This window comes from Trichechus manatus, unplaced genomic scaffold (genome assembly GCF_000243295.1).
Source record: "Trichechus manatus latirostris isolate Lorelei unplaced genomic scaffold, TriManLat1.0 scaffold00038, whole genome shotgun sequence".
NCBI lineage: Eukaryota > Metazoa > Chordata > Mammalia > Sirenia > Trichechidae > Trichechus > Trichechus manatus.
This window is the reverse complement of record NW_004443974.1, coordinates 822,606-838,025: the sequence shown is the minus strand read 5'-3', so window position 1 is coordinate 838,025 and position 15,420 is coordinate 822,606. Positions and strand designations below refer to the sequence as shown.

Genomic DNA, 15,420 nt, shown 5'->3' with positions numbered 1-15,420 from the left:
TATGAGGTCAAGTTGGCTGATTGTGCCTTTTAGGTCTTCGGTATCTTTGCTGAGTTTCTTTTTAGTTGTTCTGTCTTTTACTGAGAGTGGTTGGTTGAAGTCTGCTACTATTATTGTGGTACTGTCAATTTCTCTTTTCAGTGTTGTTAGATTGGGAAAAACTTTTAAACTTGTGGCGATCCTTGTGGGTCACAAGCAGCTGCTTCAGTGTCTGCCTAAATTCCAAGATTTGGGTCAGCATGGCTAGTTTCTCATCAGGATTCTTGATGCTGTTCAAGTCTACGCCTCCTTCATAGCTCAGGGGATGAAACACATTATGGACCCCAACAGCATCACTCCTTTTTTGCTTGTAGCCAAATATTAGATCAATCCACCCATGAAGATGCTCTGGCATGTAATTGCTTTCCAACACATCTTTGCTCTTCTGGAGAAATTCCTCAGGACTTGATGGCCAAGGGGGAAGCTCTACACCATCAACCATTTTCCCTCCTTGTCTCTTTCCCAAATCCAATTTCAAGCTATTGACTAAAATGCTGACATCATCACCACAGAATTCAGGAATCAACTCTTAAAAATCTGTGACACTGTCCAGTTTTTCCAAGTTTCTGCAATACTGTTGAACATTCTGTCTGCATTATCAAATCTTCCATTCTGTAAACACAGCATATACTCTGGTGCAATCCTAACAAGATAAAACACCACATAACCTGGAGAAGAGAAGTGACTTCCATACATGAATTTTGGCTCTGGCGTTTCCTGTAGCATGTCAGCAGCCTCTCCAGCCATTCCTTATTTAGGGCCCTGACTGGCTTACTAAGATCCCAGAAGGTTCCTGGATTTGACAAGTCTGGTGCAGAACTGTAACAGTTATTTATTATCTTTGGAAACTCAGGGTCCTGGGGGCGGTTGTTGCGGCTCCTGTCTGCCAGGTTGTTGAGGTGGAGTAGTTAGCTGCTGTAGCATGTAGCTCTCTGCAGTGTGCTTGGCCACATGGTGCTCTAGATATGTGACAATACAATAATAGAGGTCATCGCTGTCTTGAGGTCCATAGAACTTTAAATAGTTGTCGAAACAGATCATTTTCTCTGCAAAATACTTCCAAGCCCAAAGGCATAAGGCCATGCCTCCTTTTGTAAATATGGCAGATATCCCGCCCAGAGTGTTTTCTGGACCACAAATTTTGGGTGCCCATTGAGAGGCTGGAAATACAGGTTTGTGTCCGTGATGCACACGTGCACAGGGCTGGTCACCACAGGTGTCACTACTTCTGTTTTACATTCCTTGTGCAGCTTTTCAGAAACACTTTGGCATCTGGTTTTCTCAAACGACGTCCTAGCCAAACATGACTGCAGAATAGCAGCCGTCTTGGCGATTTGATCCCGCAGTCTGTCAAGGCAGGACGCTGTGTGGAGCTGAAGCAAGGTCTCCGCAACATCTTCCACTTTTTCCTGAAACATCCAATTCAAAGACATACTCCATTTTCCCCTTTCTATTTTATATGGTGCAACAATGTTATGTCGTTTAATGAAATGTACCTGACTGAAAATGAATGAAATTCTCCCAGATTTTGCCTTTGCAAAGCGTTTATTGGCTCCATTTTCTCCGTGCTTTCCTATTTGTATACAATCTCTCAAAGGAATCTTAATAATGGGCTGGGATATTGCATCTGGTTAAAAAATCACTGACTTGGAGCATATTTTTAAGGAACCTCTGATTTTCTTTTCATTCGAACTGCCTTTGTTCTGAATATGATTAGCTGTATGCTATTCAAAGCAGTACTCCTCCAAATTCAGCAGCAGCGAGTAAAACCTCTCCTTGGAGTAGAGCTGCAGCTGCAGTTCCTACTGCTGCTTCCGGATAAACGCCACGGCGGGACAGCGAGAACTTACGGACGCAGGGAGCATGAGTTCAGGCACCGTCCCCGCCAGCGGAGGGCGCCGGCCCAGGGAGCCAGGGAGGCGGACCTGGCGAGAGGCCAATGAGGTCTTGGCGTGGCGGCGGCTGCGGGCGACGGGAGGGCGGCTGCAGGCGTGGCTCCCGGGTGGGTTCCCTGGCGGCAGAGAGACCAACTCTGCGCCTGCGGCCCGGCGTCCTCGCCACGCTCAGCGTTGTATCTGCTATCCATTTTTAATAGTCATCTAATTTCATTTTTCCAGCATGCATCAGCTATAAAAAAGACTGGGAGATTTCAAAGCTGAGCATTTTCAATTTGTATCATATTCAGTCTCTTGTTAAACGAACAAATAAAAGCTTTAAGAGCATTGTGAAAATCCGTATTTTAGAGATAGCTGTAAGGTTTAAAAATAAGTTTTTAAAGCAACTATTAGCGTAAAGTAGAATGTCATAATAGTGATGATGGTAGAAATTTATTTTTAACTTAAAATTTAACTGTTTAGTTTTCAGTGTGAAACTTAGAAACCTAGACTACAACTTCTGGAAAATTTCTAGAATACTTAATTCAAGATTTGGTATGATTTTGTTATTATGCGAATCTTGGCAGAAATAACTACAGTTGATTAACTTTTTAAAAGAAGTTAAACCTATTTTTGTTTCCTCCAAAAGGCTTAGGATGACACTAAAATGTGACTTACAATTACCTAACGTTTATTACAGTAAAACCTGCGAAAGCCTGAACCTGTGTAAGGCAGAAATCTGTCAGAATAAAAACTAAATTGTTTCCTACTAAAATGAGAGATAGAAAAGTGGCAAGACTGCACCCTGGAAAAACAAGGCAGTCCCGTCACGTTCCGGCTCTCACAGGTTTCACTGTAATAACTTTAATGTTAATATTTCCATTTTGTGTTGGTAGGGATCACCTCTTTGATCTGTGGTATGCTGTCTGCTCTTGCTTTAAATTGATTTTGGTTATGAGCTCAGTGGGAAAGATCATGTATTTTTCTGTGTCTACTCTTCTGCATCCATTTTACTGTTACTCCATAAATAAAGTTGTACCTAGTTGGCCAGTCTCACTGGAAATTCAATATTAACATGACCACAAAATCTTGCATCTCTTCTTGTCTTAGCCTAGCTCCAAGGATGAATATCGTGGATTCAAATCCAAATCCATTCACTTTTATTTCACAGACTATTCATACATTTTTTTGAAAGCATAAAGGTGTTTTGTAAATGCAAACATTCTGGGGCCTCTGGGTGGCAGTCAGAGGTATTGTGTGTGGACTTGGGTATGTCTACTTTCCTTCCTACAGGAAATTAGCCGCTGCATCCTTGGCTTCGGTTTCACACAAAGAGTGTATCCATTAGGGAGGACCAGCTATTTATTCCTCACCTCTCATCCTAGTGCCCATTTAATCATTCCACAATAGTCATTGAGCACTGTGCCAGGCGAACAGTAGGTGCTCATTGACTATTGTAGAATGATTCAATGAGACGTTTGATGATTTCAGTTTTAATTGGTCAGTTGATAAAGAAGACTGAGGAACTTTGGGAAGAGAAAAGTCATGAAGCTCCAAATGGCCCCGAGACTGCACTTGTCTACGGGCTGTCCTCTCTGTCCCTTCAAGCTCACTCCTCTCCATATGTGCCGTGGATCACTGTTCAACTGACCAGGAGCCCTGGTGGTGTGATGGTAAAGCTCTCAGTTGCTAATGGAAAGTTCAGCAGTTGGAACCCACCAGTGGCTCAGTGGGAGAAAAGACCTAGTGATCTGCTTCTGTAAAGATTTACTACAGTCTAGGAAACCCCATGGGGCAGTTCTGCTCTGTCCTATAGGGTTCTCTATGAGTCAGAATTGGCTGGATGGCACAATTCAACCAACTTAAACTTCTTCCTCTTAAAGACGATCCTGAAAATGCAAACTATAAGGAAATAGGGAAATCTAAGTGGCATCAATTTCTAATTAGCCCCTCTGCCTGCTTTCTTTCAGGCCCCCGGTTCTTTGGTTGAGGCCCATTTATTCAAATCTGACCTCTTGATTTGGTTACATTAAAAACTCTTAAGAAGTTGTAGGTCTTCAGCCCCTTTCCTCCTACTTTTCAATAAAAATAAAAGAGTTATACAGAAAGTAAAATGGTCTAAACATCAAAGAATGGACTTCAGAATTTTTGTTGTGTTCCTGTCTATATGTATTTCTCATTTTTTAACCTTATTAAATGTGTGTTACTTGTATGCATTACAAGTAATCAGAAAAGAACCCCAATAAATGTCATTGCACAGAATGGATTTAGGAAACCAGGGCTGTGCCAGGTTCCCATCCTATCAACAGCATAAGAAAATTTCTCAGGGTGTTCCATGGGATAGGAACCTGCTGAGAGCTTAAACCTGCTGAGCAACTTAGTCAGCTGTCCGTTTGGCCCATCCCTTGAGCTCCCGGCACCGAGCCCGCCTCAGCCAGCTTTCCCATGTGCATCCCCTGGTCCTGGCTTCCTCAAAGATTGTGAAACTTCTTATTGGAGATATTTCAAAGCAAGTCTTGGGTTATGCATTTCCCAGGAAGCCCTGTCCTTGGTGTTAGGGTGATACTTAGTTCATACAGTTTAACTTCACTACACCATCTGCCAGAGCTTAGGCTGCTCTCTCTCCAGGAGCTGTTGCTGGTAACCCTACTGGTCTCAATGTAATGGCTGTGTCTTCTTTCCTCCTGGAATCCCATGCAGCCTGGTACCACTCATTCAGCGTGACTTTCTTTAACAAACTCACAGGATATGAAAACAAGTGTGTCTCACACCTTAAGAAAGAGTTCTGCTCACCATACAAGAAGAATGAAACAAATGCAACTTGCTTCCTCCCAAGACTGTCCCTTCTTGCTTGTCTTACAGCACCTCTCTTCATGGCACCGAGGCGAGGACACAGTAGGGTTCTCGCTCCAGGGCCTCAGAATCAGGCTTGAGCTCTGTACTTTGGCTACCTGAATTCATTGTGGCACCTGTGTTAAAGTTCTTGTCATCTCAAAATGCATCAGAATTTGTAGAAAAGCTTCCTATTTGGGGAACTTTTTTCTCTCTTTGAAATTCAGACATTATATAGGGACTGGAATCCTGGGATGGGAAAACGGTGAACGTGCTTGGCTGCTAACCGAAAGGCTGGTGTTTTGAGTCTGCTAAGAGGCACCTTGGAAGAAAGCCTTGGTGATCTATTTCAGAAACACCAGCCATTGAAAACCCTATGGCACAGTATTCTACTCTGACACATATAGGGTTGCCATGAGTTGGAATTGACTCAGTGGCAACTGACCATACAGGGAGTAGTGGTACTTAGTGGACAGCAAAGAACTTTCCAGTGTTTGAGAGGTCCAGCTGACCTTCTTTATCTTTGTTCTATTTTGTCCCAACTTCAAGAAGTCCACTCTTCTAGCCAGAAAATAGGTGGCTTCCAGGAGTTACTAGGTACAAAGCCTGAACAAATCATAATCTGTAATACATTTTATTCTTCTCTCTGCTACACTCTCCCCTGACTATGCAGGCCCCTTCCTGATGTGCCCTGGGGAGATACTGTCCTGGAGCAGGGAGCACAGTGCTATGCTGGAAAGAGAGCTAGGCTCTGCATCCCAACCAAAGAAAGGAGCAGAGCAGCTCCTTTACCCCTTCATTTAGCATTCTCTTTTCTGATGCAGTGTATTATTTTTTAGTGACAGACAATGAATCGAAACACATGGCGGTAATTTTCATTTTCAATTTGTGCCAGAAACTCAAGAAAACTGAATCAGGTGTTCCACTTGTTAGCTTTCTCATATTGTCATACTGCTTCTCACTGACTTCATTGATGGCCCTTATGGTTCTTCATTTTCCTGAATAAAGCAAATTGTAACTTCTATATGAATGATTCTAAGATTTTATTGCTACTGGAGTTTCTTTCATGAGGAGAGATTAGACGTCCTCTACTAACTTCTTTTGCATTCAATGCTATTGTAACCATAAGTAATGAAGTGGATTCATTCATCCATTCATTCAATGTTGAAGACATGCCAGGTGTCAGTCAATGTACTGTACACTGGGACACAGTGACGTGCACTAGCCTTGCGTTTGCCCTGGTGGTGCACCCCAGGAGTATGGAAGAGGATAGACTGAGAGGTGGAAAGAAGATGCTACATTTTCCACATTTTGTGAGTTTTCCATCTTATCCTTTTGAAAATTAAATTTTAAGGTATGATTTTACACACAGAGTGTAATAATATAATGGTACATGTGCATACTTTAAAATGAATAAATATATTGGTCTGATAAATAATTAAGATAAAAATGATGTGGAGATCTTTGGTCTAGAGGATGGTCAAAGATTTAGAAAGTCAGGCCAAAAGGTTGAAAGCCTGGGATGGCTTAGGTTAGAGACAGGTTGTAGGAAGTAAGAGGTATTGAAGTCTGAGAGTGTGGGCTTTCCCCAGTGCCTGCTCCCTGCACATGGGCTCTCCAGACCCTTTGCCTGACTCCTTGCATTTGTTTCTTTCACCTCAGCTAGGCTGCCCTTTCCTCAGGCATCACCGAGAGGTGCTCTTACGCATGCTGGTTTTAGCAGGTTTAGCACCATAAGTGACCTATTAGCTCATTTTGTGCAAAGTACATATAAGCACCCAGCCTCTGGGTAGAGACTTAACATGCTAATGAAGGAAAATCGACCTCTTATCCTTGTCTAAAGAAAATGCATAGCTATCCCTAAGCTCTAGATGCCTGCTCAAAGGTTGATCCTGAATATTCATAATAAATTTACATTTCCTTGTCTACTCTCTGTAAAAGCCTGCCTCCCCAAGCTGCCTGCCAGCAGTCTTGGAGGCAGTAGCCCCTACTATTCCTTTCCTTGTACAACAAAATAAAGGCACCTTGCCAATCTCCCACCTCGGCCTCTTGTTTATTGGCTGTGATGAGTCATACAAAACAAACAAAACAAACTCTGTGGCAGGGGCTTCCATGTGGAGTTTAGGATGTTTAGCAGCATGCCTGGCCTCCACTGACTAGATGCCAGCAGCACTCTGCCCAGTTGTGGCAGCCAAAAATGTCCCCTGACATTGTTAAATGTCCCCTGGGGGCAAAATCACCTTCAGTTGGGATCCAGTGGTCTGGGCCTCAGAGTCCTCCACTGGCCCCTCCGCACCCGGCAGCAGGCTGGAGGCAAGCAGGCACATGGAGGGTCACACAGGGAAGCTGAAAGCAGAGCTGCAGCAGGTGTCTTGCTTTTGCCCTCCCTCTATTGGCCAGAGCACAGTCACATGGCCCACATCAGAGGCTGGGAAATGTTGTCTTCCTATCTGCCAAAGAGAAAAGTACAGTGGGTTCGGTAAACAAGTAAGTAGCGTTACCTCTGCCATGCCCACATATACCTATGGGACTGTGATGGTTAAGGCTGTGTATCAACTTGGCTGGGCCATGATTCTCAGTGGTTTGGCAGTCATATGATGTTGTGATCACTTCCATGATGAGATTTGATATTATCTGATCAGCTCCATGATGGGATCTGCTGTGAGTAGCCAATCAGTTGAAAGGCAGTTTCCTTGGGCTTGTGGCCTGCATCAAATGTAAGTGGACATCCTGGGAAGGTTCGTGGGCTTTTGTTCCCTCTGGATCCTGCAGCTGGCTCCTGTTCATCTGACCTCTGGTTCTTGGGACTTGAACTAACAGCTTACCTGTGATCCTGCCTGCCGATCTTGGGGTTGGGTGCTCTTTGCAGCCTGTGAGCAAGAGCCCTGCTCTCTGACCTGCCAATCTTGGGTTCACCAGCCACTGGGGTTACATGAATCTGAAGAAGCCTCTATCCTGACCCATGGACTTGGGACGTTCCAGCCTCTACAACTGAGTGAGCCATTTCCTTGATATAATTCTGTGTATATTTACATGCTTTACTGGTTTTGCTTCTCTAGAGAACCCAGCCTAAGACAGGGACTTTGAATTATTTTGGTGGCATTTGTTGGTATTCCATTGATACTAATGGAAGTGCTATAAAAATATTAAACCAAAGTACTGATGGGTTTGGAGGAGGCTTTCAGCAGGGAGAGGATTTTCTCCATCCTTCGTTTTCCTAAGAGAGAAGAGGTAAAAAAGATAAAGTAAATATGAAATGTCACAACAAAGGAGTGAGATTCTCCCTCCTTTTCGAATGAGAGACTTTTGAGAGGTCTACGTGTGAGCTGTGAGTTGGTTTAATTGCTTAGTGACTGAGGGAGTTGAGAGTACTGCTGAGGGTGTGCTCAGTAGCAGAGCTGAGTCTGTATCCTGGGGGACAGGACAGGGACACGTAGATGTCCATTAAGGTTCCGGGCTGGAGTGCAGCACCAGAAATCAGCACCACCGCCTCAGCCTTCTCAGGCACCAATAGAAAAGTAACATCATTAAATGATTAGGCTTTTAGCATTGTGGAGAATCCCTCTCCTTAGATATGTTACTCTCTATTAATTAAAGTCTCCCTCCACTTCCATACTGAGACTCATCAAGGCATTCTTGTGTGGGGTGGAGGGTGAAGTGAGGGGAGGTCAGAAGAGGAGGCTCCAAACTTGCCTGTGTGGTGGTGTGATAGTAGTGTAATAGCGACTTCCAAGAGAGTCAGTGAAAATTTTGGCCAAGCAAAGTAACCTTGGTAGTTGTCTTAAAAGGCACAGACAAGATTTATATTGTATTATCATCCATTTCCTGTGTCTTTGATATATTTACCACTAATATTTTATAGTGATAATTAAGTAGGCTGATTACGATGATACAGACATTTTCTAGTTCTACTGGATTTCCAAAATATCCTTTATACCTTTATCACGTCCTATAGAATCTAGGCAAATTATTCATGTAGTAGCTTCTAAATCCACCACCCTCTGTCAGTTTGTCATACTGTGGTTGCTTGCATGTTCTCATAATTCTGGAAGCTATACCATCAGTATTTCAAATATCAGAAGGGTCACCCATGGTGGACCGGTTTCAGTGAAACTTCCAGACTAAGACAGACTAGGAAGAAAGGCCTGGTGATCTACTTCCAAAAATTAGCCAGTGCAAACCTTATGGATCACAAGATATTGTCCAAGTCTTCAACTCTATTACTTTGGATGTGTCATCAGGTGGGACCGACCACTGAAGAAGGATATCATGTTTGGTAAAGTGGAGAGTCAGTGAAAGCAAGGGAAACCTTCAATGAGATGGATTGACACAATTAGTTGTAACAATGGACTTGAGCATACCAATGGCACAGGACTGGGCAATGTTTTGTTCTGTGTTACGTGTGGTCGCCATGAGTCAGAGCCAACTCGATAGCAGCTAACAACAATAATAACAACAGGTTCTAAGTAAATAAATTGAAAATGAAAAAAAATCAGGAAAAATCTTCCACAGTAATCACCGTAGAATCACTTTATCACTATGTAGATATTAAAACTTTTTTCTGTTTGAAAGTTTTTCCATGTTTAGAAGAATGTGATATAGCTGCCCGAAAATCTTTCTAGAAAAATCCCATTCAAAAAGTTTTGAAAGGTTGTAGGAGCAATTGTTTTTACTATTTGGTTTATGTTGCAATGTCATCTTAGTAGGACAGGCACCAGCGAAGATAAGACGCTCCACTAAACACTAGCTCTGCTTCAGGCCATGAGGGGCCCAGGGAGAGAGAAGTGAACAAGAGACCCTGAGGGCTCGTGGAATCTTTGGGTGGGTGAGGAGACAGACGAGTCCACAAATATGAAATAAAACATTTACTGGTGTATGTAGGAGGCTGTGGCTACAGGAAAAGGGTATGCCCCAGTGGATGCATCCAGCTGACCTTCTCCTGTGGAAGTAGGTGGCCATCAAGACCGAACAATGTCAGACTCCCTAGGACCATCATGCCGAGTGCAGCAGAGAGTGTCAGGGCAAGTGTACCCAACCGGGCTCCGCTACCCAGGATTTGTGGCCCTGGGCAGGTCATGTACTCTGAGCCTCCATTACTCACGTGTAAGAAAAGAGAAAACCCTGAGCTCATCAGGTGGCTGGGATCAGGCACCCGTGTCTGTGTAGATTACCACTGCATCCTCAGCTCCTAATGCAGTTCCTGATGCACTCAGTGCTCATTACTGGAAGATGAATAATCACTGACTAGAGAGTACCATGGCGCAAAGCCCCCACCCTCAGCTCCTGGGATACAGTGCTCAACAACTGGTTGCTATTATTATTATTTGTCTTAGAAGAAATACCACCAGAATGTTCCTTAGAAGAGAGGATGGCAAAACTTTGGCTTACTTACTTTGGACACGTCATCAGGAAAGACCAACTGCTAGAAAAGGACATCCTGTTTGATAGAGGGTCAGCAAAAAAGAGGGGAAATCTCCATGAAATGGATTGATACAATAGCTGCAACAATGGACTCAAACATATCAATGATCATGTAGATGGTGCAGGACTGGGCAACATTTCATTCTGTTGTGCATAAGGTAGCCATGAATCGGAACTGACTCAATAGCAATCAACAGCAACAACACTATTATTATTATACCTTTGGGGAAAAGATAGAGAAATATGTGCCAGTAGGTGGGTGACTAGGTAGAGTTCCAGTGAGTTGAATGAGCCACTGTGGAGTGATGACTGGATTACTGTCCAGTGGAGGCTGTGCTCCACTGCTGCACTGGGCTCAGTCCCTGGCTCCTTCTTTGTTAGCATCTGCATCTATGATTTAAGCAACAGGCTTTCCAATTATGTGAAAGACATATAGTTGGGAGGGACTGATGATGAACAGATCTAATAAAATATACCAAACATACCTGTGGTGAGTGCTGAGAGGCTATTAAGGCAGACAAGACACACTGCCGATCCTTAAAGAGTTGACCATTGGGTAGGGAAGTGACTGGTTCAGAAGTAACGTGGGTGAGGAAACAGCTATAATATAGATTCAATCAATTTTCTGTGGCTATTCAAGGTAAAAAGCAACTGAATTCAGTTGGAGTAGGACAGAGAAGGAGGCATTTGAGATGAGCCTGAAAGTAAGAGTGGAGATTAGGTAACACACAGGGGGAAATCAGGATTTTAAATGGTTGTAATGGGTAGGCACTGATCTGAAGCCACCAGAGTGACAATTACCAGGTCAAACGTGTAATACTGCATTTAGGTTTACATTATCAATCATCCAAGGAAAGAATGGGGGTACCTAACTTGAGAGGAATTCATTAGAAAAATCAAACCCAGGAAGAGGGGCAAGATGGTGTCATAGCTGATCCCACCCTCACATCCCTCAGCAGCAAGTTTGGAAGAAAACAATTAAGAATTGATGCAGCCGAGAGAGCCGGAGAGCCAAAGGGAATGCTGAATCAAGAGGAAGATAGAATACACACATTGGGAAACAGAGATTAGCAGACCATCTCCACTCACCTTGCCAGCCCAGCTCAACATGGCCATCTTGGGACAGAGGTGGAGGGCACAGCAGAGCAGAAAACACAAGGAGGGAGCAACTTGGAGAACACAGACAAAGACAGAGAGATTGAGCAAATAGTCCTGGAACAGAGTGGCACAGTGAGTGGGGTACATGCTGGGACTGGGCAGGCCTGGAAGAGAATGGCGCTCAGGCGTAGCATAGAGTTGAGCCTGGGAAACCCCAAGGGAGTGTGGACTGAACTGCAGGAAATCCCAGACAGGGAGCTTGAAGGCTGGACCTAGTGCCATTGGGGAAGGGTGCAGAGAAAGTGCAACATCGTGAGTTTGTACTCTCCTACCCTGAAAGAGCACAACAAAGTGAAATCCCCGGAGACTTGTGCCCAGCTTAGACCACTCTGAGGCATGTCCCACCATAACCCAATGCTGTGAACGCACCCACCCTGGCCCAATGCACAGGCACACCGCCTGCCCCATGCCACGGAGATGCCCACCCAAACCCAACCCCACAGGCACACATGCGGGCCCCAATGCTGAAAGCATCAGGACTGTGGCCATGCCTGCTCCAGATCTGTGTTGTGTCTGCACCCCACCTTGGATTGGTGATGCACCTGACACGCTGAGGTTGAGTTGACTCATGGTAACCCATAGGACAGAGTAGAACTGCCCCATAGGATTTCCAAGACTGTAATTTTTTCCAGAAGCAGACTGCCTCTTCTTTCTCCCACTGAGCAGCTGGTGGGTTCAAACTGCTGATCTTGCGGTTAACAGCACCAACAAGAAAAAATCTGAAATAGAAATCAAGAAAACAATATCATTTACAATAGCACCTAAAAAATTAAATACTTAGGAATAAACCTAATCAGGGATGTAAAGGGCTTATACAATGAAAATTATAAAACATTGCTGCAAGAAACTAAAATAGCCCTAAATAAATGTAAAGAAATTCCCTGCTCATGGCTGGAAGACTTAACTTTGTGAAAATGCCAATATTACTCAAAGCGATCTGCAGATTTACAGCAATCCCAATCACAATTCCAACAGCATTCTTTAAAGAACTGAAAAAATTAATCCTTAACCTTGGAAAGGGAAGAGGCTCCGAATAGCCAAAGCAATTTTGAAGAAGAACAAAGTAGGAGGCTAAACACTTCCTGATTTCAAAACATACTATATAGCTACCGTAATTAAAACAGCCTAGAACTGGTTCATTGATAGGCACATAGACCAAAGGAATTGAATTGAGAGCCCACAAATAAATCCATACATCCATGGACAACTAATTTTCAACAAGGGTGCTAAGTCCACTCAATGGGGGAAAGAAGACTTGTCTCTTTAGCTAATGGTGCTGGCAAAATTGATTTACACATATCAAAAAATGAAACAGGATCCATGCCTTGTAGCATACACAAAAGCTAATTCAAAATGGGTCAAGGACCTAAATAAATGTTAAAGCTAAAACCATTAAGTTCTTGGAAGAAAACATAGGGGCAAAACCATGGGAGCTAATTTTTTTAAATGATAGATTATCAAGTACAACAACAAATGCATAAGCAGCAGAAGACAAAATAGTTAACTGGGAACTCATAAAAGTTAAACACTTATGTTCATCAAAAGATTTTATTGAAATAGTAAAAAGACAACCTACAGACTGGGAAAAAATCTTTGGGAATGATATATCCGATAAGGACCAAATATTCACAATTTATATAAAACTTCAACAATTTAACAACAAAAAAGACAAATACTGTATTTTATGCAAGTAACTCACACCTTCCACATTTGTTTGCCAACCATGCCCTCCCTCCATGAGGTATTTTTGTAAGCACAATATGCTAATTGTTTTTACAGAAACTTGTAAAAAAATTGTCATAGCAGCACTTAACAAAAATACCTCGAGGGGGGAAGCCTTGGCTGGCAAACAAACATAGAAGGTATGCATTATTTAATTAAAAATGCAGTAACCCAGTCAAAACATGGGCAAAGGACATGAACAGATACTTTGCCAAAGAGGATATTTAAGTGGTTAACAAACATATGAAAGATGCTCATTGTCATTAGCCTTCCAGTAGATTCTGACTCATAGAGATCCTATAGGACAGAGTAGAACTATCCCATAGGGTTTCCAAAGCTGTAAATCTTTACAGAAACAGACTGCCACGTCTTTCTCCCACAGAGCAGCTGGTGGGTTCAAACTGCCGACCTTTTGCTTAGCAGCCGAAAGTTATAACCACTGCACCACCAGGGCTCCCATTAGCCATTAGAGAGATGCAAATCAAAACTACAGTGAAATATAACCTAATCCTTACTAAAATGGCAATGATCAAAAAAATAGAAAATAATAAACGTTGGGGATGATGTGGGGAGATGGAAATCCTTATCCACTGCACTGCTAGTGGGAACGCAAAATGGTACAACTGTTGTGGAAAACATTCTGGTGATTCCCTAAAAAAAAGTAGAAACCGAACTACAATATGACCCAGCAATTTCACTCCTAGGTACATACCCTATGTTCCTAAAAGTAGTGACACAAAGAGACATATGTACACCGATGTTCATTGCAGCACTATTCACAATAGCAAGAAGTTAGAAACAACCCAACTGCCCATCAACAGGTGAATGGATAAATAAAATGTGGTAATTCATACAATGGAATACTAATCAGCCTTTAAGAAACATTAAGTCCTGATACATGCTAGAACATGGGTGAACCTCAAAGACGTTGTTGTTAGGTGCCGTCAAGTTGGTTCTGACTCATAGCGACCTTATGTACAACAGAATGAAACCCTACCCAGTCCTGTGCCATCCTCACAACTGTTGCTATGCTTCAGCCCGTTGTTGCAGCCACTGTGTCAATCTATCTCGTTGAAGGTCTTCCTCTTTTTTTGGTTCAAAGACATTAGGCTGAGTGAAATAAGTCAGTCACAAAAGGATAAATATTGTGTGGGATCACTTATATGAAATGACAAAAATAGGTAATTATACAGAGACCAATGGTTACTAGTGGTTACCAGTGATGGAAGGGGGAAGGAGAGGGGAAATCTTTCTCTGGTAAGTAGTAAATTTTTGCTTATGGCGATGGGCAAATTGGCATCAGCTGAAGATATAGGGTCCCTATGAGTCGGAATTGCCTTGACAGCAACGGGTTTGTTTTTTTGGTTTTTTTTTTGGTAAGGGTAATTGTTACACAACTTCATCAATGTAGTTGTTATTGCTAAGCTGTTGTTGTTATGTGCCATCGAGTCAGTTCTGACTCATAGCGACCCTATGCACAGCAGAACGAAACACTGCCCTGTCCTGTTCCATCCTCATAATCATTGTTATGCTTAAGTCCATTGTCGCAGCCACTATGTCAATCCATCTCACTGAGGGTCTTACTCTTTTTCGATGACCCTCTACTTTACCAAGCATTATGTCCTTCTCCAGGGACTGATCCCTCCTGATAACATGTCCAAACTATATGAGACATAGTCTTGCTATCCTTACTTCTAAGGAGCATTCTAGTACTTCTTCCAAGATAGATTTGTTCTTTCTTTTGGCAGTCCATGATATATTCAATATTCTTCACCAACACCACAGTTAAAAGGCTTCAATTCTTCAGGCTTCTTTATTCATCGTCCATCTTTCACATGCATATGAGGCGATTGAAAACACCATGGCTTGGGTCAGGTGTACCTTAGTCCTTAAAGCGACGTCTTTGCTTTTCAACACTTTAGCGAGGTCTTTTGCAGCAGATTTGCCCAATGCAATGCAAGTTTTGATTTCTTGACTGCTGCTTCCATGGGTGTTGATTGTAGATCCAAGTAAAATGAAATCCTTGACAACTTCAAACTTTTCTGTTTGATGATGTTGCTTATTGGTCCAGTTTAAGGATTTTTGTTGTCTTTATGTTGAGGTGTAATCCATAGTTAAGGCTGTAGTCTTTGATCTTTACCGGTAAGTGCTTCAAGTCCTCTTCACTTTCAGCAAGCCAGGTTGTGTCATCTGCATAACGTAGGTTGTTAATGAGTCTTCCTTCCTCCAATCCTGATGCCCCTTCTTCTTCATATAGTCCAGCTTCTCGGACTATTTGCTCAGCATACAGATTGAATAAGTATGGTGAAAGGATACAACTCTGACGCACACTTTTCCTGACTTTAAACCACACAGTATCCCTTGTTCTGTTTGG

At 42.9% G+C, this 15,420-nt stretch overlaps 1 pseudogene; it reads right to left on the bottom strand.

Annotated features, from left to right (window-relative positions):
• LOC101350963 (protein FAN-like) overlaps positions 1-3,293 on the bottom strand; it is a 4,715-nt pseudogene extending 1,422 nt beyond the window's left edge.
• Positions 3,294-15,420: the final 12,127 nt, after the last annotated feature.